Raw genomic sequence first — 25632 nt, 5'->3', positions numbered from 1 at the left:
AGGAGGGCAAGTTCAAAGTCAGCCTCAGCAAAAGCGAGGCACTAAGCAACTCAGTGATACCCTCTCTCTAAATAAAATACAAAATAGGGCTGGGGACGTGGTTGGGGATGTGACAGTGCAATAGCAGAACTGTCAACCTTGACGGTTCAAATGATTGTTTTGCCTTCTGAATTAGGACTATGAAAATTTGTGGAATTCCAGTAGATGATGATTATCAGAAATTTCTTTCCCATTGCCCAATAATTCCTTTTGGATTTGGTCCATTGACCTTTGAGTTGGTGATGGACTTTTTGAAATATTTTTGTAAACTATTGTATTAAAGGCCTTAAGGATGGCCAGTTATGACAGTCATTTTGGATAAATGATTTAGAATTATTTATCATTGATTCCAGGAATATAAAAATGATAATAAAGCAGAAATCATGAGATTTAAGGGGAAAAAGAAGAGGTGAAAAGATGATCTTCTAATAAATGAATCATGTGAAGCAAGAGACAAGTTTTCAAGATTTCAAATCTCCTTTTAAGGCCAAGGGCAAGTGATAAAGTATTGATTGAAGTAGTCACTGGCTCGCTGTGGGATGTTTTTCAAGTATGTTCACTTCTGTGATTCGATGCCATCGGAAATACAAAGGACACCAAGATATGTCTGTGAATCATTCACAGGATGACTTTAAAGTGTTCTCTTTAATTGTTGATGACAGCTGAGGTGCCAGTTTAGGGGCCTCAGTGGACTGAATTGGATCAAGTTCACTAGAGAAAGTGTTCGGTGAGGTGACCCAGCACTTGGGAAAGAGCCTTCCCATCTCATCAGAGTGGCAGCATGTGTAAACTCGCTGAGCTGGATGGAAAACACCCTTTTGACTTTTAGAAGAGGTATTTTTAAAGTGGGGATGATTGAAGCAAGGTGTTTTCTAGAGAAAGAGACATAAAGAAAATAGACTCCACAGAGAGCAAAGGCCTTACCATACTAAGGAGAAGGAAATGAAAAATGATATGCTTGGCTCTCCCAGGGAGCCAGAGAATGCACTTTTCTAGGTGGTAGAATAAGGTGCTGCATTTTTCACATTATATATTTTCTCCCAAAATGCCAGGCCCCATGTGCAGAAGTTGTAGGCCCAAACTTACAGCACCTATATTGTTCCTTTATCCTTTGCCTTGTCTCTCAATTGCACTGTGGTAGTCAACTTTCTGTTACTATAACAAAGTACCTGAGATAACCAACTTAAAAAGGGGAAAGGTTTGTTTTGCTTCATAGTTTTAGAGATTTTAATCCAAGGTCAGTGGACCATATTGCCCTTGTCCTATGACAAGGCAGAATATCATGTCAGAGAAAGTGTGTTGGAGCAAACTTCTCACCTCGTGGCTGTAGGGAAACAGAGAGAGGAGGGAGAGACTTGAGTCTCACAACTCTTTTCTAGAGCACACGTCCAATTACCTAAGATTCCTCACCAGACCCTCCTGACCTCTGAAAGGATTCATCACATCTGAATAGTACCATGGTCTGGGGTCCAAGTCTTTCACATATGAGTTTGGGGGACATTTTTAATCCAAACTATGACATGCATATAGAACAGTAACTTCACAAGGGCCTAGGAAAGTGCCCAGTGACCAAAAATGAAAACCAGATTTTGAGATGAAAATGGCAATCTAGACATGCACTACGGTCTTAGTCAAAACTGCTATACTCTCTTCCTACCTGCCTGTCATCTCTCCCTACTGCCCTGTGGCCAAACCCAGACTCCCAAATACAGAGATCAGAGAATCTAGCATCTAGCAGGTGGTCACATTGCTGAATTTGGAATGTGCCTGTGACCATCACCTGGAAGTAGTGCATCATGGTCTGAGGCTCTCAGGAACCTTTTAGTCCATTCACTTGCTCATTCACTTATTTTATTAGTTGCTAGTGCAAAGCAGTAGCTAGACCAGACTGGTGAACACAGAATGCTGAAAAATGCTCAACCGCCTCTCATTATGTTTGCAGCTATCTCTCTATCCCAAATCACCACCGGTTCTCACCTGGCTTATTCTGATGACCTCTAGTTGGTTCTCGTCTCTGCCCTTTACCCGCTTTCATAAGAGGCTGATCTTGGGAAAACATAGTACTGACATGTCAGACCTCTGTTCAAGAGCCTGCAGTGGCTCCTTATTTCACTCTGAGTGGAAGACAAGAGCCTTCCAATGATCTCCAAGGATCTGGATGATCTGGCTCCTTGCTTCATCTCTCACATTTCCTGTCCTTCTCCTCCTTGTTCAGCCACAGTGGCCTTCTCTCTGTTGGCCCACATGCCCGGCCTCCGTGTTCTCTATGTGAAATGTGCTCTCTCTGAGATCCTCAGGGCTGGTCTGTTCATTTCCTTCAGGACTTTCCTCCATGTGTCATGTACTTACCCTGTTTGTTTTTCTCTTTGTTATTTATCACTGTAATGTCTATTTTATTTCTTTTTAAAATTTTTATGAATTTGATTTAGTTATTTACACATGACAGTAGAATGCACTTTGATACATCACATATAATGGAATATAACTTCTCATTCTTCTGATTATACATGATGTAGAATACCACGGGTCATATAGTTCTATATGTACATGGGATAATAAAGTCTGTTTCACTCTATTATCCTTCCCACCCCCAGACCCCCTCCCCTCCCTTCATTCCCCTCTACCTAAAGTAACTCTATTCTTCCATAGCACCTCCCCCCATGGTGAATTTGCATCCTCATATCAGAGAAAACATTCAACTTTTTGGAGTTTGGCTTATTTCGCTTACATGATATTCTCCAGCTCTATCCATTTACTGGCAAATGCCATAATTTTATTCTTAAGGCTGAGTAACATTCCACTGTGTGTGTGTGTGTGTGTGTGTGTGTGTGTGTGTGCATGTGTGTGTGTGTGTGTGTGCCACATACAACACATTGTTTTATCCATTCATCTGTTGAAGAGCATTTAGATTGGTTCCATCGTTTAGCTATTGTGAATTGAGCTGCTATAAACGTTGATGTGGCTGTATCACTAAAATATGCTGATTATCTCTTTCACCTTCTTGAATATAAGTTCCATGAAGTCAAGAGTCTCTTACAACATCACCATAGCTTAGCATGTTACTTGGAACATAAATAACTTGTTGAGTTAAGGAAGGCTGTGTTCATACTCTTCTAACTTTTAAGGTATAATTATCTCCCTTTTTGTTATGCTCTTGAAGAACTATACCTTTACCTCTATATTCCCACTTATATACTCCTTTTTAATATATATTCAAGAATGAAATCCTGGAAGTTATAGACCCCTGGCAACATTATTGTACTAAAACTCTATTCGTTAGTATGGAAACAAGGATTGGCATAACAAGAAGGCTCACTACACCTATTTAGTTAACCTTGCTGGGGTTACCTTAAATAGCTAGTGTGTGGGATTAAACCCGATATAGGCTTTTCATGAAGGTCATGTGTGCTATATCTGCTTTGTCAAAGACACTTAAATAGCTAGTGTGTGGGATTAAACCCGATATAGGCTTTTCATGAAGGTCATGTGTGCTATATCTGCTTTGTCAAAGACACTGTCAAGGACAAGTGACAAGTTGGAAGATATATTTGTAAACCCATTCAGACAAAGGGATGATATCTATCATATGCAAAAAAAAAAAAAAAAATCCCTTAAAAGTCAATAATGAGAAAGACACAACTCCATTGAAAAGTGGACTAAAGATATGAAAAGATTTCTCACCAAGAAAGAGACACAGATGGCAAATATGTATATGCAGAGATGCTCAACATCATGTCATTAGAGAATTGCAAATTAAAGTCAGACACCATCACATACCTAATTAGAGTGGCTAAAATCCAAATGTTGAGGAGCTAGAACAACAGGAATTCTCATTTGTTGCTGGTGCAAAAAATAGTGTGGCCACTTTGGGAGTCAGTTTGGCAGTTTCTAACAAAAATAATTCATTCTTACTACATGATCCAACATTCATGGTATTAATTACTGAACCAAAGCACTGAAAACACAGCTACACACAAAAACCTGCACACCAATGTTTGTAGCAACTTTATCTATAGTTGCCAAACTTAGGAGCAACCAAGATGTCCTTCAGTGGGTGAAGTGTGTAAACCTACTGTGGTGCATTCAGACAATGGGATAGCATCCAGCAATAAAAGGAAATGAGCTATCAAGCCACAAGAAGAAATAAAGAAACTTAAATGCATACTATTAAATGATCACGGTCAATCTGAAAAGGCTATAAACTGTACAATTTAAATTATGTGCTATTCTGGAAAAGATAAAACTGTGCAGATGGTAAAAGACATCAGTGGTCAATCAGGGTTCAGAGAGACGAAGGGAGAGATGAAAAAGTGGAGAACAAAAACTTTTAAAACTGTGAAACTATTTTATATCATAATATAATAGTGGACACCTGACATTATGCATTTGCCCAATCTTATGGAACTGTACAACAAAAAGGGAATCTTAATGCAACCTTTGAACCTGAATTAAGAATAGTGTATCAAAATTGGTTCATCAATAGTAACAAATGTACCACACTAATGCCAGGTGCTAAGTATAGGGGACAGTGGTGGCGTGGCTAGCCAGAGAGTAAGTACATGGGACATCTGTTTTCTTTGTTCAGATTTTCTGGAAATCTAAAATTGCTACAAAAATAAAGTTTAGGAAAAATACTAGGCGAAGATCTTTCCCAGAGTCAGTGTTTCTTCTAATGTAGGTCATTGAGGTGGAGATGAGGGACGTGTGAGTTGGAGATGCCAGTTGAGAAGTGGCTCCTGCCTGTTGCCCAAGTCTTCATTCATTCCACAGCCCTGGCTCTTGGCCTGCTGAGAAGTTGATTCCAGAGTTGATTTCCCATTCATCTGAAATAGCGAGCTCCCTGGAAGACCAGTTTGGAAATTCTGGTGTCCCCAAAACTATCCACTCAAAGTTCTCTCTGTCTGATAACCAAATGACTAAGATGGGAGGCTGGCCAGGGTGAAACTGACTCCTGGATGGAACTGGAAAAGACTTTAAACTTCAAAAAAAAAATATTTTTCGTTGTCAATGAACCTTTATTTTATTTACATGTGTTGTTGAGAATTGAACCCAGTACCTCCCACATGCTAGGCAAGTGCTCTACCCCTGAGCCACAACCCCAGCCCCAAAAGACTTTAGACTTGGTCAGCCTGGGATTCTACAGCAGCAGACTCCATGAGGTGAGGGCTCAGCCAGCCTCTGTGTGTGTAATCACCTGTATCTGGAGGCCCATGGAAACGTGTGGAAATTGAGTCTGGCAAACACGGATCTAGGACATTTAGGTTTGAAGGCAAAGCTTAGGCCTTTGTGCCTGGGGCTTCTGAAAGATGGCTGGTCTGCTCTAGACAGAATACAGCAGCTTTGAATGTTGCAAACACAGATTGAGCCACAAGTTGGAGATTGTTGACGGAAAGTGGATGTAGTTGCCAAATCTGCAATGGCCCGAGGCCCTCTGGTGGCCTGCTAACTCTAAGAGTCAGGGTGAGGGTGCTAGAGTTAGTGGCAAGAAAATTCTATTACCTCTTTTCTCAGTACAGTAACCAGAGCGAGCCCAATGTGGTCTTCCTAAATGGGCTCTCTTATTCATGCTAAACCAAATATCCACCAGCTTCTTTGATTGAAAGAAATCAGCAACCCCAGACTGGATTATAAACAAAGGTAACTTGCATTTCTTGGATAAAATATTAAAGCAAAAGTATTTGCAGTAAGTGTACTTCATAACACTGGAAATTGGTCTCTCAAGAGGAGTCATTTTAAGAAAAACAATTATAGGAAGACTATAAATTATTCTTCAAGAAAATGAGAATGGACAGATGCCATTCTGGCCACAACTATTCCCCCATATAGTAAGTATTTTCCTAAGATAGAAGACAGGGAAGGAAAATTCGAGTATCTACTCAGAAGTTGTAACCTCAGAGCTTGTAACTCCAGAGATTTGGGTCCTACAATAAAACCATTAATGCAACTCAATGAAACAGACTTCTTGGAGCCTCAGACCCTGCTGAGCTGAGGCACCTACATGAAGAACACATTAGCCTTTTTGGTCTTACTGGGATTAACAGCAACAACAACAACTACCGCAAAATTGAGGCAAAGGAAAACAATCTCTTTGATGGTATATTGGTGCCTGATTTTGATGGAAAGTTATGTGCAAGACAGGCTATGACCTGAATCATAGAACAGTCCATTAAAACCTCTGAGGGGAATTTTATTATACCCACAGTTCGGGTCAATGTCAATGAAGGACAAGTAAGATTTCTAATCTTGTGAGAAACTGGGCCAGACCGTGACTCTGTGCAGAGGAGGAATGTGTGTTTGGAATGTGTGTGAGGGTGGGTTGCCCCATGACGAGACCCTGCATTTGTCCAAAGCAACCTGTGCAGTCTGGGGTTAACCTGCCTTTTAAAATAGCAAAATCTTGTCTTTTGATTGTCTTGCTTAAAACCTTCAAAGCCTCATGCTGCTTTTTCAGTCATGTTCAAGAGCTGTAGCAGGCCTCTGAGGCCATGCATCTGCTTCCTGTCCCCCTCTATTTGTTTTCTGCCCCCACATTTTTCTCCCTGCTCCCGTCTCAAGACCTCTCTGCTGTTTGGGCTGCACAAGCCACTTGTCCCTCTGTCTGGAGTCTCTTCACACAGCCCTCCCGCTGCACGCTTAGATGACCAATCCTACGCATTATTCAGGTGTCAGGTTTAATGAAACCTTGAGAGGAACTTCCTGAGCTCACATTCCCGGACATTTTGCTATTACTGTATCTCGTACATTTGCTTACCAATATCCTCATGGTTGTAATTATTGGTTGATTTCCTTCCTTATTCGACTGAAGATTCCATGAGATTATGAGCAGCTTCCATCCTAGACACTATTTCCCACTACTGCCACAGAGTAGATGATGGTCAGGAAACACCTTCTGAAGACAGAATGACTTATGGCTTTGATCTTTGTCATTTTACTTCCATCCTGGGATGGTGTAATGAAATTGCACGCTGAAAGATTTTGAAAGGCAAGTTTTCAAAGTATAGTAAAGGGGCCTCACTCCCCACCCCCACTTTCTTCATATAGAAAGGCAATAGTAGAACTCTAGCAGAGACAAAATTGTGAGAATCCAGTCCTCGTGCCTTAGAGAATAAGCCAATCACCCTCCAGGGTTTTATGGTCTCAATATGGGTGTCCTCCAAAGTTCCCAAGGTTGGTACAAGAATAGTCAGGGGTTTCAAGATGAGAGCCTAGAGGGCGGCTGCATTTCATGTTGTTCCAGGATGCAGGATTCAAAAGAGGAGATAGTGAGAGACTTGGGACCAGCTCAAGGCCGCCGGGTGAGTCTCTCCCGTTGGGGAGGCGTCCCGGATGGGGCGGTAGCCCCGGAACGCAGGGAACTTTGTGAAGTAGAGTTGCTCAGCGAGACGCCCCTCCCCCCGCTGGAGCGGTAAACAGGGACAACTGGGATCATCGTAGAGGAGGCGGCTCAGCACAGTGCTTGGACTCGGAGCAACCACTGGGGCTCCGGGCAGCTGCCTGAGGAGGAGCTGCGTGGCGAGCTATTTGGACGCAGAACGATTGCTTCTGAACACCCGGGGGTTTGCCCGGAGGAAGAGGAGAAGCGCAGTGGGTCGCTTGGTCTAGGAGTGACTGCATCAGAGCCACAGGCGGTTGCCAGAGGAGGAGGCGAGTGGTGAGTTGATTGCACTCAAAGCGACCGCTCCTGAACACCGGTGGCCTGCCTGGAGGAGGAGTGCGGTGGGTCGCTTGGTCTCGGAGCCACCGCTACTGAACACCCGGGGGGCTACCCTGAGGAGGAGGAGGAGGAACAGGGCGGGTCACTTGGGCTTGGAGTGACTGCCTAGGGCTACGGGCGGTTGGCGGGAGGAGGAGACGCGAAGTGAGTTGCTTGAACTCCTAGTGACCGCAATGGAAACCTGGCCACTGTCCGGTGGAGGAGGTGTGTGGCGGGTCTCTGGGTATCGGAGCTATTGTACGGGGCTCCAGGTGACGGCTCAGAGGAGGGACTGCATAGCCAGGCGATTAGGTGCAGAGCAGGGTCCCAGGAGCTAAGTGGCTTCTTGCTGGAAGAGCCACACAGAGACACGCCTAGGGGTGGAGCAAAGTTTCCAGGACTGCGGGTGGATTCTCTGGGAGAGGCAGCCTAAGGAGACTCGCCTGCAGAGGGTGAGGCTCCCAGGCCCAGGAGGTAGGTCCAGGCCCCTGGGAATGTTGCAGAGGAAGACAGCCCAGCCCAGGCGGTAGTTGTAGATTGAGGGGAAACTCTAGGAGGGGAACTGACCAGCGAGACGTCCCCACCGAGTGAGTCTTCCCTGCCGGGAGAGGTTTTCTCACAGGGACGGTAAAACCAGACACAGGCACAAACAGGCCTTGCCTCAGCCCACAGCCCAGTTCCCTGTTGGATGACCATTGGTCAACAAGTGGAGGCACCTCTGCCCACTATCAGGGAATATACGCCACCTGAGGGTCACCACCCCTAGAGAGGCAGCTTCTTCGTGGAGCTCTGCATTATCAATTTCCTCCAAGACTTCAGGCTACTGAAGGATAAGAGGGGATATACTAGCAATCTTCAGGGACATTATAAGTCGATAGAGGAAATCTGCAATATCTTAATGACCCACTGATTAATGAACAATATGAGAAAACAAGGGAAGAAAATGCCCCAAACAAATCTAGATGTTACATCAATAGAATCCAACGACAGCATGGCAGAAGAAATGACAGAAAGGGAATTCAGAATGTACATAATTAAAATGATCAGGGAAGCAAACGATGAGATGAAAGAGCAAATGCAGGCATTGAATGATGAGATGAAAGAGGAAATGCAGGCATTGAATGATCGCACCAATCAACAGTTAAAAGAGCAAATTCAGGAAGCAAAAGATCATTTCAATAAAGAGTTAGAGATATTGAAAAAAAAAAACAAACAGAAATCCTTGAAATGAAGGAAACAATAAACCAAATTAAGAACTCCATAGAAAGCATAACCAATAGGATAGAATACCTGGAAGACAGAACTTCAGATATTGAAGACAAAATATTTAACCTCGAAAACAAAGTTGAACAAACAGAGAAGATGGTAAGAAATCATGAACAGAATCTGCAAGAACTATGGGATATCTTGAAAAGGCCAAATTTGAGAATTATTGGGATTGAGGAAGGCTTAGAGAAACAAACCAAAGGAATGAACAATCTATTCAATGAAATAATATCAGAAAATTTCCCAAATCTGAAGAATGAAATGGAAAATCAAGTCCAAGAGGCTTATAGGACTCCAAATACACAAAATTACAACAGACCCACACCAAGGCACATTATAATGAAAATACCTAACATACAAAATAAAGACAGAATTTTAAAGGCTGTGAGAGAAAAGAACCAAATTACATTCAGGGGGAAACCAATCAGCAGATTTTTCAATCCAGACCCTAAAAGCTAGAAGGGCCTGGAACAACATTTTTCAAGCTCTGAAAGAAAGTGGATGCCAACCAAGAATCTTATACCCAGCAAAACTTACCTTCAAATTTGACGATGAAATAAAATCATTCCATGATAAACAAAAGCTAAAAGAATTTACAAAAAGAAAGCCAGCATTACAGAACATTCTCAGCAAAATATTTCATGAGGAAGAGATAAAAAACAAAGAAGCAAATCAGCAAAGGGAGGAATTATCCTAAAGGAACTGTTAAATAAAGGAGGAATCAAGTTGTGTCAAAAATAAATAAATAAATAAATAAAATTTTAAATATGAACCAAATGACCGGGAATACAAATCATATCTCAATAATAACCCTGAATGTTAATGGCCTGAATTCATCAATCAAAAGACATAGACTGGCAGATTGGATTAAAAAGAAAGATCCAACAATATGTTGCCTGCAAGAGACTCACCTCATAGAAAGAGATACCCATAGACTAAAGGTGAAAGGATGGGGAAAAACATACCATGCACATGGACTCAGCAAAAAAGCTGGAGTATCTATACTCATTTCAGATAATGTGGACTTCAAGCCAATGTTAGTCAGAAGGGATAAGGAAGGACATTTCATACTGCTTAAGGGAAGCATAAATCAGCAAGATATAACAATCATAAACATCTATGCCCCAAACAGTGGCTCATCCATGTATGTTAAACAAATCCTTCTCAATTTTAGAAACCAAATAGACCATAACACAATAATACTTGGTGATTTTAACACGTCTCTCTCACCACTGGACAGATCTTCCAAACAAAAATTGAACAAAGAAACCATAGATCTCAATAACACAATCAATAATTTAGACTTAACAGACATTTATAGACTATACCATGCAACCAAGAGCGAATACACTTTCTTCTCAGCAGCACATGGATCCTTCTCTAAAACAGACCATATATTATGCCACAAAGCTAATGTCAGCAAATACAAGAAGATAGAGACACTACCTTGTATTCTATCAGATCATAATGGATTGAAGTTACAAATTAATGAAAGAGTAAAAAACAGAAACTACTCCAACACCTGGAGGTTAAACAATATGCTATTATATGATGAATGGATAACAGAAGATATTAGGAAGGAAATTAAAAAATTCTTAGAGGTAATCAAGAACAAAGAAACATCATATCAAAATCTCTGGGACACTATGAAAGAAGTACTTAGAGGAAGATTTATTTCATGGAGCGCATTTAATAAAAGAAGTAAAACTGAAAAAATAAACGACCTAACACTACAGCTCAAAGTCCTAGAAAAAGAAGAACAGACCAACACCAACAGTAGTAGAAGACAGGAAATAGTTAAACTCAGGGCTGAAATCAACGAAATTGAAATGAAAGAAACAATACAAAAAATTGACAAAATAAATAGTTGGTTCTTCGAAAAAATAAACAAAATTGATAAACCTTTAGCCACACTAACAAAGAGAAGATGAGACAAAACCCAAATCACTAAAATTCGGAATGAACAAGGAAATATCACAACAGACACGATTGAAATACAAAACATAATTAGAAGCTATTTTGAAAATCTATACTCCAACAAAATAGAAAATTTCGAAGACATCAACAGGTTTCTAGAGACATATGAATTGCCTAAACTGAACGAGGAGGACATACACAATTTAAATAGACCAATTTCAAGTAATGAAATAGAAGAAGTCATCAAAAGCCTACCAACAAAGAAAAGTCCAGGATCAGATGGGTTCTCAGCCGAGTTCTACAAAACTTTTAAAGAAGAGCTCATTCCAATACTTCTCAAAGTATTCCATAAAATAGAAGAGGAGGGAACCCTCCCAAACTCATTCTATGAAGCCAATATTACCCTGATATCTAAACCAGACAGAGACACATCGAGGAAAGAAAATTTCAGACCAATATCCTTAATGAACATTGACGCAAAAATTCTCAACAAAATTTTAGCAAATCGCATACAAAAAATTATTAAAAGATAGTGCACCATGATCAAGTGGGTTTCATCCCAGGGATGCAAGTTTGGTTCAACATCAGGAAATCAATAAATGTAATTCACCATATCAACAGACTTAAAGTCAAGAATCACATGATTATTTCGATAGATGCAGAAAAAGCATTTGATAAAATACAGCATCCCTTCATGCTCAAAACACTAGAAAAAATAGGGATAGTGGGAACATTCCTTAACATTGTAAAGGCCATCTACGCTAAGCCCATGGCTAATATTATTCTAAATGGTGAAAAACTGAAAGCATTCCCTCTAAAAACTGGAATAAGGCAGGGATGCCCTCTTTCACCACTTCTATTCAATATTGTCCTTGAAACTCTAGCCAGAGCAATTAGACAGACCAAAGAAATTAAAGGGATACGAATTAGAAAAGAAGAACTCGAACTATCCCTATTTGCTGATGATATGATTGTATACTTAGAGGAACCAGGAAATTCCACCAGAAAACTTTTAGATCTCATAAGTGAATTCAGTAAAGTAGCGGGATATAAGATCAATGCACATAAATCTAAGGCATTTTTATACATAAGCGATGAATCTTCAGAAAGAGAAATCAGGAAAACTACCCCATTCACAATAGCTTCGAAAAAAATAAAATACTTGGGAATCAATCTCACAAAAGAGGTGAAAGACCTCTACAATGAGAACTACAGAACACTAAAGAAAGAAATTAAAGAAAACCTTAGAAGATGGAAAGATCTCCCATGTTCTTGGATAGGAAGAATTAATATTGTCAAAATGGCCATACTACCAAAAGTGCTATACAGATTCAATGCAATTCCAATTAAAATCCCAATGATGTACCTTACAGAAATAGAGCAAGCAATTATGAAATTCATCTGGAAGAATAAAAAACCCAGAATAGCTAAAGCAATCCTTGGCAGAAAGAGTGAAGCAGGGGGTATCGCAATACCAGATCTTCAACTCTACTACAAAGCAATAGTAACAAAAACGGCATGGTATTGGTACCAAAATAGAAAGGTGGATAAATGGTACAGAATAGAGGACACGGACACAAACCCAAATAAATACAATTTTCTCATACTAGACAAAGGGGCCAAAAATATGCAATGGAGAAAAGATAGCCTCTTCAACAAATGGTGCTGGGAGAATTGGAAATCCATATGCAACAGAATGAAACTAAACCCATATCTCTCACCATGCACGAAACTAAACTCAAAATGGATTAAGGATCTCGGAATCAGACCAGAGACCTTGCATCTTATAGAAGGAAAAAGTAGGTCCAGAGCTTCAACATGTCGGCTTAGGACCAGACTTCCTCAACAGGACTCCCATAGCACAAGAAATAAAAGCAAGAATCAATAACTGGGATAGATTCAAACTAAAAAGCTTTCTCTCAGCAAAAGAAACTATCAGCAATGCGAAGAAAGAGCCTACAGAGTGGGAGAAAATCTTTGCCAATCATACTTCAGATAGAGCACTAATCTCCAGAATCTATAAAGAACTCAAAAAACTCTACACCAAGAATGCAAATAATCCAATCGACAAATGGGCTAAGGAAATGAATAGACACTTCACAGAAGAAGATCTACAAGCAATCAACAAACATATGGAAAAATGTTCAACATCTCTAGTAATAAGAGAAATGCAAATCAAAACCACCCTAAGATTCCATCTCACCCCAATTAGAATGGCGATTATCAAGAATACAAGCAACAACAGGTGTTGGCGAGGATATGGGGAGAAAGGTACACTCATACATTGCTGGTGGGGCTGCAAATTAGTGCAGCCACTCTGGAAAGCAGTATGGAGACTCCTTCGAAAACTTGGAATGGAAACACCATTTGACCCAGCTATCCCACTCCTTGGCCTATACCCAAAGGACTTAAAATCAGCATATTACAGAGATACAGCCACATCAATGTTCATAGCTGCTCAGTTCACAACAGCCAGATTGTGGAACCAACCTAGATGTCCTTCAATTGATGAATGGATAAAGAAAATGTGGTATATATATATATATATATATATATATATATATATATATATACACAATGGAATATTACTCTGCCATAAAGAATGATAAAATTATGGCATTTGCAGGCAAATGGATGAAACTGGAGAATATCATGCTAAGTGAGATAAGCCAATCTCAAAAAACCAAAGGAAGAATGATATTGCTAATAAGTGGATGATGACACATAATGGGGTGTGGGAAGAGTTAGTGTTAGGGTTAGAGTTAGGTTTAGGGAGGGGGGCAAGAATGGAGGAAGGAAGGACTGTATAGAGGGAAAAGAGGGGTGGGAGGAGTGGGGGGAAGGGAAAAAAATAACAGAATGAATCAAACATTACCCTATGTAAATTTATGATTACACAAATGGTATGCCTTTACGCCATGTACAAACAGAGAAACAACATGTATCCCATTTGTGTACAATAATAAAACAAAATAAATAAATAAAATTAAAAAAAAAAAAGAATAGTCAGAGGTGGAAGGATTAGATTATGAGAGCTATAACCTAACGAGTCCGTACTAGTTTGAATGGACTGATGGGTGGTTACTGTGGGCAGGTGGGGTGTTGCCAAAGGAGGTGGGTTCCTGGGGTATTGCCCTGGAAGGGTTTGTCTTCCCCACAGCCCTTCGGTCTCCCTGCTTCCTGACTGCTGTGAGCAGAGCAACTTCCCTCTGCCAAGTCCTTCTGCCATCATGTTCTGCCTCATCTTGGACCCAGAGTAAAGGAGTTGGTGACCATGGACTAAACCTCTGAAGCAATAAGCCTCAAATAAACTTTTCCTCCTCTAATGTGTTCTCATCAGGTATTTTGGTCATTGTAATGAAAAGCTGACTAACACAGAGGGTAAGCTGAACAGTGGTTCCCTCTTGCCTAACCCATCAGTGTGTTCTACTCAGCAGCAGACTGCTTCACAAATTTGCTTCTCTTCTGAATAAGCTTCTGGCCTGGTGCAATTCTCAGTGCTATGGTTGGAATATGGTTTGTCTCTCCTGAAATTCATGATGAAATTTAATCCCTATTATGAGACAGTAAGAGGTGGAACCTTTAAGAGGTGAGTAGGGCTCTACCCCTCACAAATGGATGAATCCCTTCATGGTTAATGGCTAATGGGTTAGCTCCAAATTGAGTTTGCTAACCAGTTTGGTTAAGTCTCTGGGGCACTGCCTGTCTTTCTATATGAGATGTCCTATGATACTCCCAGACTCCGCCAGCAAGCAAGTCATCAGCAGATGTAGCCCCTCCATTTTGGATCCAAACCACTTGGTCTGTTGTATTATTGGCAATGGAAAAAGGACTTAGACACTCAGTAGCACTACAAAGAATGGAACATCAAAATATTCCAAATGTAGGGCTATTTTGTGTCCACAATTTAGTGTGAAAGACTAGAGTCCAAAATACAGCCCTTCCCCCAAGTAGATTTTGAGTCAAATACTCTAGCTATCTTAACACTGCTTGTGGCAAGGCTAATGCATTTAGGTTCATATCTTGGTCCTTTGGTTTCTAAGACTCTTTGAGTTCTGGGAAGAAGTCTTTATTCTAAATTCAGCAGAGGCAGAACCCTTCCAGCTGCTAAAGGAGAGAGTCTCTGAGGACATCCCATCACTCACAAACTCAAAGCTGAGCTTTGTGAAATGGAGAAGACTCTCTTGCTGTCTTAGAAAATTTTAGAATTTAACACCTTGGTGCTCTGGATAGAATGTTTGTGTCTACCAGAAAGTAGTATGCTGAAATCCTAATCCCAATGTTACTGTGCTAGGAGGTAGGAGCTTTGGTGGGTAACTGAGTCAAAAGGGTGGGGTCCTTATAATAATAGGATTAGTGTTTTTTGTTTTTTTTTTTTTTAATGCTAGGGATTGAACCCAGGGCTTTGTGCTTGCGAGGCAATTACTCAACCAACTGATCTATATCCCCAGCCCATGATTAGTGTTCTTTAAAGAGACATAAGTGAGATGATCATTCTCTCCAGCAGGTGGAGATACAGGAAGAAGACAGTAAACCAGGAAGAGAACTAGCACCCTGATCTTGGACCTCCAGAATCCAGCACTGAAGAAAGTGTGTTTCTGATTTTTAAATCTCCTAGTCTATAGTAATTATATATTGACTAAGACACGTGACATTGTGTGTGGTTAGCTCTGTGGGTACTTGAGTTTGAATTAAGAGACATGATACAGATTATGATATTTTATATACTTATTCAAAGTGCTAATAAGTATTTGTTAATGTGTTAACATTACAGTTTCTTCTAATATTAACATTATATACTACTAATTTAGTAAATTAAATACTATGAAAAAAATTCATGTTTCCTTAAACACTGGAGATTTTCTCCTGTCTCTATGCTATGAATGAGTGCTAATTTTTATTTTCTAGAATTATGATTGCAACACAGAAACAGCAAGAGATTGGAATTAAACAACAACAACATCAAAAGAGAGCCAAGGGCATATTCTGAAAGTTTTCTTACCTTTTAAATTACTAATGTAATTTATTTTCCCTTCACTTTTTCTTATCTCTAAAATTAAAGTAAAAAAAAATCAATTGATTAAATTATCCAATTTGAGAAGGTCATCTTGGGAGAATGTTTTTCATAAATTTAAAAGATATAGTAACAACTAAATCTTTAACTGTATCTCTTATTGTGTTCTACTAGTTGGGTTTTCCTTGGTCTAAGCATAAGTAAGAGAGAAAAAAGAATCTCAAAATCAAATTTACCTTATCTATTTGATATCTGGGATGCAAGAGTTTTTATAGAGTTTGAGAAATAAATTCATAAATTGTGTGTGTGTGTGTGATTTTCTGACCCCAAGCAACTCCTTTTAGAAGAATAACTTTTATTTTATTAATACTTTATTTTTATTATCTGTCTGCTCTGATGCAGGAATTATATATCTAGAAAGATGAAGTTGGTCTGTTCTAGCCAATAACCAGGGAATTGCAAGCAGAAAGCAAGTTACATGAATAAAAATGGGAAATGAGAAAGGAGACCAAAGTTGTGTTGCCTACTTCCTAACCAGCAAGGGAAGATTTACTTGCAGGCGACATAGGCAGAAATAGTGACAGATGCGGAACATGAGCACTTGATAAATAGGAAGCTAACATCCTGGGTCTACTAGATGCCCAATATTAGACACACACACCCACACAGGTGCATGCGCACTCACGCACATACACACACACAAACACACACTTTATTCAATCTGTAAAGTGTGCTGGAAGGCAAACCTTATTATCCCCTTTTCAGAGATGTTAGGCTGTTTACCATATCAGGCCCTTCTTACTCCAAAACTTAAGACCTTTGTATGATGCTCATCTCTCTATCATATAAAAAATAATTAGATTTTAAGCATATTTAGGAATGAAATAGTGAAGAAATATGGTTGTTCATGTGACTCTGTGGAAAAAAAAAACATTCCTAAGAATTCAAAAGAACAACACTTCCTACAGATGGGTTTGAAAATCTTAAATCAAAAGTTGTATTAAAGTAGTCTCTTATTTGACTCTCAGACCAAACAAGCAAATGTACAAAAACCCATAAAATACACGTGGGAGCAAAGCACCATAAATGAGAACTATGACAAGCAACAATCTGTGGAATCAGACCTGTAGAGAATACAAAGTATATCTGGAATGACTTAAAATAGAAAATATATACTTTAAAATTTGAGAACAGATCAAGAGAGTATAAATTGACTAAACAGGTTTGTCAAAGAAACAACCAGAATTTCTAGAAGTGAGAAACATTATAACTGAAATTAGACCCTCTATTAAGAGGATCAGAAGCAGCCAAAGAAAAATTGAAGAAAATAGAACATACATATGAATATACAACCAGTGTAACTCCACATCAAGGACAAACACAAAATTGGGAAGTTATATTCCATGCGTATCCGATATGTTGAGATACATTCTACTGTCATGTAAGACTAAAATAAAGAATAAAAAAAGTAGAATATGGCTTTGAGGAAGTTTTTCATAATGCAATCCAGAGAGCAAAAGAAAGTAGTTAATACATTTGGATCATATAGTGAGAATTTCTTTTTTGTTGTATATATTTTAAGCTGTACAGTATGAACGATGATATATACATATATAGTGAAATAAATGATAGTTAAGCAAATGAGCATGTCCTTGTCCTCACATAACTGTTTTTGTGTAAGAGTTCCTGTAATGTACTCTTGGAAAACTCCCAATACACACAATACAATATTATTAGCTATCATCAGCATCTGTACATGAGAGCTTGAGATTTTTTCATCTTGCATAACTGCAATGTGGTGCTCTGTCCAATGCTTCTGTTCCCCTCCTCCTACTCTCCATTTCTATGTATTTGACTTTTTAACATTCTACCCCAAACCATGCAGTGTTTGTCCTTCTGTGTCTGGCTTGTATCCCTTAGCATAATGTCCTGACAACTTACAATACAGCCTAATTTCAGAAGAAGATCACAGAGCATGGGGAGAAAACAATATTTGAGGAGATAATGGCAGAGGATTTTAAGAGTTGTTAAAAGACATCGAACCTCAAATCCATTTTTACAGAAGGACAAATAAAAAGACATCATGTTGGAGAACATCAGTGACAAAGAGTACATATTAAATGTGTAGAGTTGTAGAGTGAAAAGATATTCACCTACAGAAAAAGTAATTCAAGGGTGTCTTCACGATAGTACCAAAAAAAAAAAAAAAAAAAAAGTAAAGAAAAGAAATACAGTTGTTTTTCTCTATTCATAGGTACTGTACCTATGTATTCAAATAGGGGGATTCAAAAACAATTGAGAAAAATGTGTATCTGTACTGCATATATGAAAACTTTTTCCCTTGTCATTCTCTTAATACAGTAGTATAGCTATTTATATAGCATTTATGTTGTCTTAGGTATTATAAGTAATGTAGAGATGATTGAAAATATCTAAGCAGATGTGTGGAGGTTATGGAAATACTACAACATCCTATATAAAGGACCTGCTATTCATGGAGGTTCATGGGAGCAATCCCCAAAGGATACCAAGGGACAACTGTGCAGTAAAATATTATCTTCTATATGCTGAGAAATAAAAAACCCAGGAAGCTCAGAATTCTCTAAGAAATTACTCAAATATTTAAAAAAATAGCTTTCAATGACAAGGGAATAATGTAAACATTTTCAATCAAGTTAAAAATGGGAAGAGCTTATCACATTAGATCTCCATGGAGGGAAGTTCTAAAGAATGTACTTCAGGTAGAAAGAATATAATCCCACATGGGAGGCCTGAAATCTATGAGTGACAAGTAAAAAAAGTGGTAAATATGGGATGATTCCAACAGATATAATTGTAAAACAATTATAATTTCTAATGTGTGGAGTTCTAAAATAAGATAAAACTAAAATACTGGACAAAAACAACATAGAAGTTAGAATATGTTTTGATTCAAGGCATTCAAAGACCATTATATTCATTGGGAAATGTGAAAAAAATTTGTTTGAATATGCATATTACCTAGGAATGGAGTGTACCACGTACAAACTTGTGGAGAAGGCCAAATGGAGTGAGAAAAATGAAAGAATAAGTAACAATTGATTTGAAAGAAGGAAAGTGAAAAAAAAAGAAACAATAATACAAGTAGAAATATAAATTAAGCAATGAAAACAATATATAAATCTGAGTCAGGTGAAGTTTAAATGGAGCAGATTCCATTTAAAAAACTATATTATAATACTGGATGAAAAAGCAAAGGTAGCAATATGTCATTTATAAGGGACATCTCTAAATCACAAGAATAGAGTTCTCAATGAGGAGTGATTTAGGCACAGTTTGGAGACATTTTATTACTTCTGGGGAGTTGGGAGTGCTACTGGAATTTAGTGGGTAGATGCCAGGGTTGCTGTAGGACCATCCTCTGGGTTAAAGACTAACAGTGAAAGAATTTAAAATGCCCCAGGTGTATCAGTCATGGTTAGCTTGTTGTAGTACCAAATAACCCAGCATCCCATTGACTTAAAATGGAAACGTATTTTTCACTCAGGTCTATGATGCGTCACTGAAGGATCTGGTATATGCCCCTGCTTCTAAACCCAGGGAGATGAATTCGTCATTCATTTGAATACGGCTGTTCCTGGTGTCCGTAGGAGGGTCTTATGCAGGTAAGTGCATTCTCCTTCTTTGTTTGCACCTACAGATCATTTGTTCAGAATAATCCCATCAGCCCATTGAACCACGGGGTTCCAGAAAGAAAGAAAACAAAAGCATTTGGCAAACAGGAGAAATGACTACCATGTCTGGCAAGTATCACAGAAAGAAAGCTACTGCAGCCATATTAGCATCAAATGGAATAGACTTGAGACAAAAGCATTAGTAGAGATAAAGATGGTCCCTTGACAAAAAATGATATTAAATTCACTCAAAGATGTAACAATTCTAAATTTATAATCACCTAATAACATGGCCTCCAAATAAATGGAACAAAACTTCACATAGCCACAAGAAAAGAGGGAAGAATCTACCAGGAGGGCTTTCGAGAAGGGGTTTATCTAGTTGTTTCAGTTTAAAGGTTCCCACCAAAATTCGAGTTGAAATTTAATTCCCATTGTGAGGCATTAAAAGAGTGGAAACTTAATCTATGGAATTTGGAATGACACCCTGATAATTAAAGTTAAATGAGACCATAAGATTGGAACCCTTAATCCAATGTGGTTTTATAACAACAGGAGGAGAGACCCCTGCTAGGACATTCTGTCATGGCATATGACACCATGTGGCACCTTAGGATTCTGCAGAGAATCCCCACCAGCAAGAAAAGCCTCACCAGATACATACCACTGATGTTGAACCTCCCAGCCTTCAGAACCACAAGTCAAATAAATCCTTATTCTTTATACATTTTTCAGTCGGTGGCATTTAATTACAGCAACAGAAAACAGATTAAGCCTAGTGAAAACTAAATTCTCAGGTCATGTAGTAAAAACAGATTAGATACAAATCTTTACAGATTAGATACAAATCTTTCCCTAGACTTTACTTAGGACTACTTGGCATCATCATTTGTATGGGTTTTCTACCTCTTTCAAAATTCTTGCTCATTTCCAAATAATAAACTGTTAAAATGTTAAGAGCATTCTATTTCTTTGCTTAAAACATTCTGAGGACTTCCCATGTTATTCAGAGTATAGGAAATAGCTTTACAATGACCTTCAGGGTGCTGTATAATCGACATCCCTTCCATTTATCTTTCTGATTATTGTTAATTATCTTTTCTATTACTCTGCCCCAGTTCACTTCACTAAAGTCACACCAGTCTCTACTGATCTTTGACAACATTAGTTATAATGTTGTAAACTGAATTCTGTCCCCTCAAATTCATATATGAGAGACCTTGGGATCTCAGAATATGAATGTATTTAAAGAGAGGGGCTTTACAGAGGTAATTGAGTTAAAAGGAAGCCATTGGAGTAGGCCATAATCCAATTTGACTGGTGCCTTTTCAAGAAGAGGTTAGAACTCAAGTAGAAATATGAGTGGCAGGCTTGCACAGAGGAACAACCACAGGGAGAGACAGCAGGAGGGAGGCCATATATAAATCCAGGAAAGAGATCTCAGGATAAACTAGACTTGACAAGTCTTGATCTTGGACTGCAGCCTCCAGAAATGTTAGAAAATAAATTTCTGTTTTTCAGTCACCGAGGCTGTGGTAATTTGTTACAGCAGCCTTGGCAAACTAATACACACAGTCACCCATGGGAACTTGCACTCGTTGTTCTCTTGGCCCAGGGCACACTTTCCACAAACATACGTTTCATTTTCTTCTTGATCAACTTCAGGTAGGTTTCTACACAAATGTTTTCAGCAAGGCCTTCCTGGGTCACATTATGTAGACCCGCACCTTTGCCTCTCAACTCTGCTTCTCTCTCCCGTTTTATTCTCTTCACATAGCTCATCCCATCTCACATGCATAGTATGTAAGAATGATTTTTAAAAATTATTTTTTGAGTCCTATCACTAGAAGTTAAGCTTCACAGGGTAGTATTTCTGTCTGTTTCTTCCACTGCTTTGTTGGCATTCCACATAGAGGGAACCGAGTTCATTGTCAAAGGGACCTGAATGTCTGGCAAGTGCAAGTTCAGCTGGAACTAAAGGTTCCAGAAGGTTCACACAGTAAAGTTCAGTAAATTTACACAGAAGGTTCAGTAAATTTGCCATTTGTAGAACTTCCCTGAGATTTTAAAATTAAGTCAATAATTCTGGAAGTTCGAGAGAAATTATGTTTTCCTTTATCTGTGTCATTAGTAGATGCAGTTTCTGAAAATGAGTGGTTTCTTTCCTTTTTTTCCCTATTTTTTTAAAGAAAGTAGAAATTCCATTATTTAGATGGAGAAATAGAAATTGAATAATAAGCTAGTCTAGTAAGAGAGGGGAATACTCTGCCAATTTGTGTGTGTGTTGTGTGTGGGCATGTGTGTGTACGTATATTTGAACCCAGCTAAATTTGAAGGTTGTACTGAAATACTTTACCAGCAAGAAACAGGTTTCCTCTTGGCTCTCCTAATTTCACTCTATAATAAATGGACTTGTTGTCCTGGGGCTGGCTCCCCTGATTTGAATTTAAAGATATATTTTCTTTTATTTTGCATCCATGCATGATACAGAAATTCAATTGTTTGTGAAACATTTTAGTTTGAACGAATAAGTCGAATCAAGATATTTCAGATGACTTGACTTATGCCAATAAGGTGAAATGTGGTTAGGACACATAATGGTTTGAGCAGGTTTTATTTCATGGAAATTGAGAATAATTATGAATCGTCACTTTGGACATTGGTTAGGGCTGATTTGAATCCCACAGGACCACTTACAAATTATTGTGGTCAAACCCTGAAACACTTTATGTCTCATTTTTCTGTATTTATAAAACTCATAATCCAGAAATCTACAAATGAGGATAAAAACATTTACTTCATCTAATTCTTGAATGGTTTGATGAGATAATGTGTGTAAAAGACTAAGACCAGTGCTTGTAAATTTTCAATGAATGTTAGTGCTTTTTAACATCATTGTCTCCTGACATGTATGGCTGTTTCCGCTATGCTTCTCCAAGTTTTTGCTCTGGAAGGAAGATTTATTAAAACGTATATTGAAAAATGACCCATAATGTTTAAAATTGCACTTAATTTCAGAAGACTCTGTGTAAGTAACAGTAAACTGTTATTGAATTTCAGCTCTCTCTCTCTTTTTTTCTTTCTCTCAGAAGATCTAAAAAGTTGGGGTGCAGGGAAATCAAACTTGGAACCCAAAGGCTTCTTATCATACTGCAGAGGCAAAGAACGGATATTCCCTTCCAGCAGCTTTGAATACAGTAGAATGCAAACAAAAGTTTACCAAATAAACCAATATTTGTTTATTTATTAAGTTATATGTAGATAATTTCAAGATCAGAAAAATGAATTCAGACAAAACAATAATTTAGTACCTTATTTTTTGGATTTGATAGTGTAGGCTAGGGAGTCACAGGCAACCCAGTACCCCTTTAGGCAGAGGTAAAAGGGGCCCTGCTTTGTCCTTCCTCCTCTGGTCAAACCCCTTTTCTGTCAAATGATGAGTTCATGGAACCGAGGGGATATGCCTGCCGAGAGTCCTGATCAACCCCTTTTTAGATCATTATGCTAACTACTTAGGACTCCCAGATTTCTTACCCAAATGACCTCAAATCAATTCCCAAGGCTATCTTCCCTAATCTAACTGTGGACTTTGTGTACATCCACAGGCCCAAGGCATGGTAACGGAGCGGTGGTTTTGGGAATGGAAAGTGTGAATGGAGTTGCCTGGGTGGATTGTGGCATCTAAATTGTGTGCACAGGGCCTCTCATTGTGCAAGAAAGAACCTGAGGAGTGAAGGGGAACAGTTTCAAGCTAGCGGGTTTGGGTAGAGTGGGGTTGCCTCTCCTACTGCTGCCCTTTTCTAGAACTCCAAGGATTCCAAGACCTCTAAATTCAAACCCAGCCTCAGTTCTTTTAAATGTATGTTATCAAAATAGAGGGTTCAAATATATTTCACTTAGTTCTTTGTTTCTTTGGTTTATGTAATTTTTCTGCTATGTAATGTTTGAGGTGGCTTGCAACATAGGACATAGATTATGTGGAGTCCTAGATTACAGAATTTCAGGGCTGGAGACTTTCAGGATCAATGTAATACAATCACCTTTATAGAGAAGTAAAATTAGATCCTTTAGGCACCAGCTAAATTTATAACTTCATAAACTCTTTGATGAAAGTGGACACAGGTGCTATTAATTCAGGAAGTATGATGGTTAAGAAGGACTTTCATCATGTTAATTATTGCATTTAAAACTTCTCAGAAGATATTGGTATTTTATCATGTGTTCTATGCACTTCAAACAGCATTTGATTAGCTTTTCCTGACAGATGGTGGTTGGAGGTACCTTAGTGAACTAGGGTTCAAGTTTCACAGTCTGTCAAGTGGTCACTGCCTTCTTTTATGAGATTTTGGCCCAAGCTCTTCAATGGGAAGCAGACGTAGATGGGTCTTTGTGTCTGGAAGTATTTGCTTGGAGATCTGTTCTGTTTCTCTGTCCCTGAAGTAGCAAACACTTCCTATTCTTCTTACCTAAAACACTGGCTAGGGAGCCCACAGTAGGAATCCAAATATTTAATTCTATTTGTCACTATGGAGAAAGGTTACATTTGAAAATGGATGCACAAATCATGCAAAAAAGGGATGAACAAGTGGACATACACATAGGTGCAAACGGATACCAAGGTCGCCATTCTCTGTACCACCCAATGCCATCACAGTGACCACTACAAATTACACCAGAAGCAGATGCCCAACTCAACGGGATTTACTTGACTTGCCAAACATAGGACTGTTTTGCCTGGAGGGGATGTACATGACTGCTTGGAGTCCCTCTTAAGAAATCTGAATGTAAAATACAGAGAAAATGGGGTGAGGGTAAGTGGTGGAGGAGGAAGTTAGGAGTCACACACAGGGAAAGCATGGGGTCATCATGAGTAAGCAGAAGCTGGAGAGTCAAAAGCAATGAGGTCAAGGAAGGAAGACTTATGATACTTGAAAAGGGGACAGCAACATCAAACATCATGTCCCTGAGCTGCCCCTTTCCATTCAGAAGGCAGCTCAGTCAAGGAGACAATGAAAGTGGGCCCAGATCAGAACGTCCACATGTACACTGGGAGCTAGAGCTAACTAGTGTTATCTGTAGAAGCCGCTGTCGTGAGCATATGACAAAGCAGCTGCTCCTTGGAATGCTGGTCATACAATAGGACCCAGCAGGGTAATGATATCACCTTTATGTGGACTAATCTATAAAACTGGTGTCTCTGCAGTAACTGGAGCAGAACAGAGCACTGTGTAAAAGATAAGTGCCACTTATCAAGCCAGCTGCCCCTGAACTTTCTGGCAAAGCACTGTGAGGGACGGAGGTGCTACTTGTCTAGCCTGTCACCATTGGATTTTCAGGCAAAGCACCAGGAGGGTTGGAGGTACTACTTTCTAGCCTGTTGCCACTGAACCTTGGCCTGTAAGCAAGTTCCAATAGACTTTGTCTTGCACACTGACTCCAGGTGTCTTCTGTGGTCTCTCAGCACCCTACCCCCTTGTCCTAGTGTAGCTAGGCTGTGGACATTGCAAAGACAAAGACACAGAGGAAGGGAGAAATGCCGAGTCACAGCAGTGGTGGAGGCTGAGTGAAAGTGAACAGATCTATAGCAGAGGAAGTGTTGGGGTTTGAGAGGGTGGCAAAAAACTTGGTCATCAGTACCACCCAGATTCTCAGTGACTTGTCGGTTCCAAGCTTCTTGAGGTGTGCCTAACTGAAGTCGATTTTCTTTCCCAGGAATTCTTCCCATTTCACTTTGCCTAGAACCTAAACATAACACTCATATGAATAACATTTATTGGACCCTAACGTTTTGTCAGAAATGCTTTGAAGAGTTTAATGCTTTAATCCTCAAAATAATTTTTGAACTAGATAATTTTATTGATCCCATATTTACAAAATTGAAAACAAGGGCAAGAAAAGTTAAATAACTTGATCAAGATCATGGAGTAGGGAAATAGAACATGGAATTCAAATGTGGGGAGGATGATTTAGAGCCCAAAGTCTAATCAACCATCAGATACCACCTCTGTATGGCAGAGATTTGTTCCCTGCATTTCCATGTTTATTATTAT

The sequence above is a fragment of the Sciurus carolinensis genome, chromosome 7 (assembly GCF_902686445.1).
Source record: "Sciurus carolinensis chromosome 7, mSciCar1.2, whole genome shotgun sequence".
Lineage (NCBI taxonomy): Eukaryota > Metazoa > Chordata > Mammalia > Rodentia > Sciuridae > Sciurus > Sciurus carolinensis.
Note: the sequence above shows the minus strand (reverse complement) of the source record.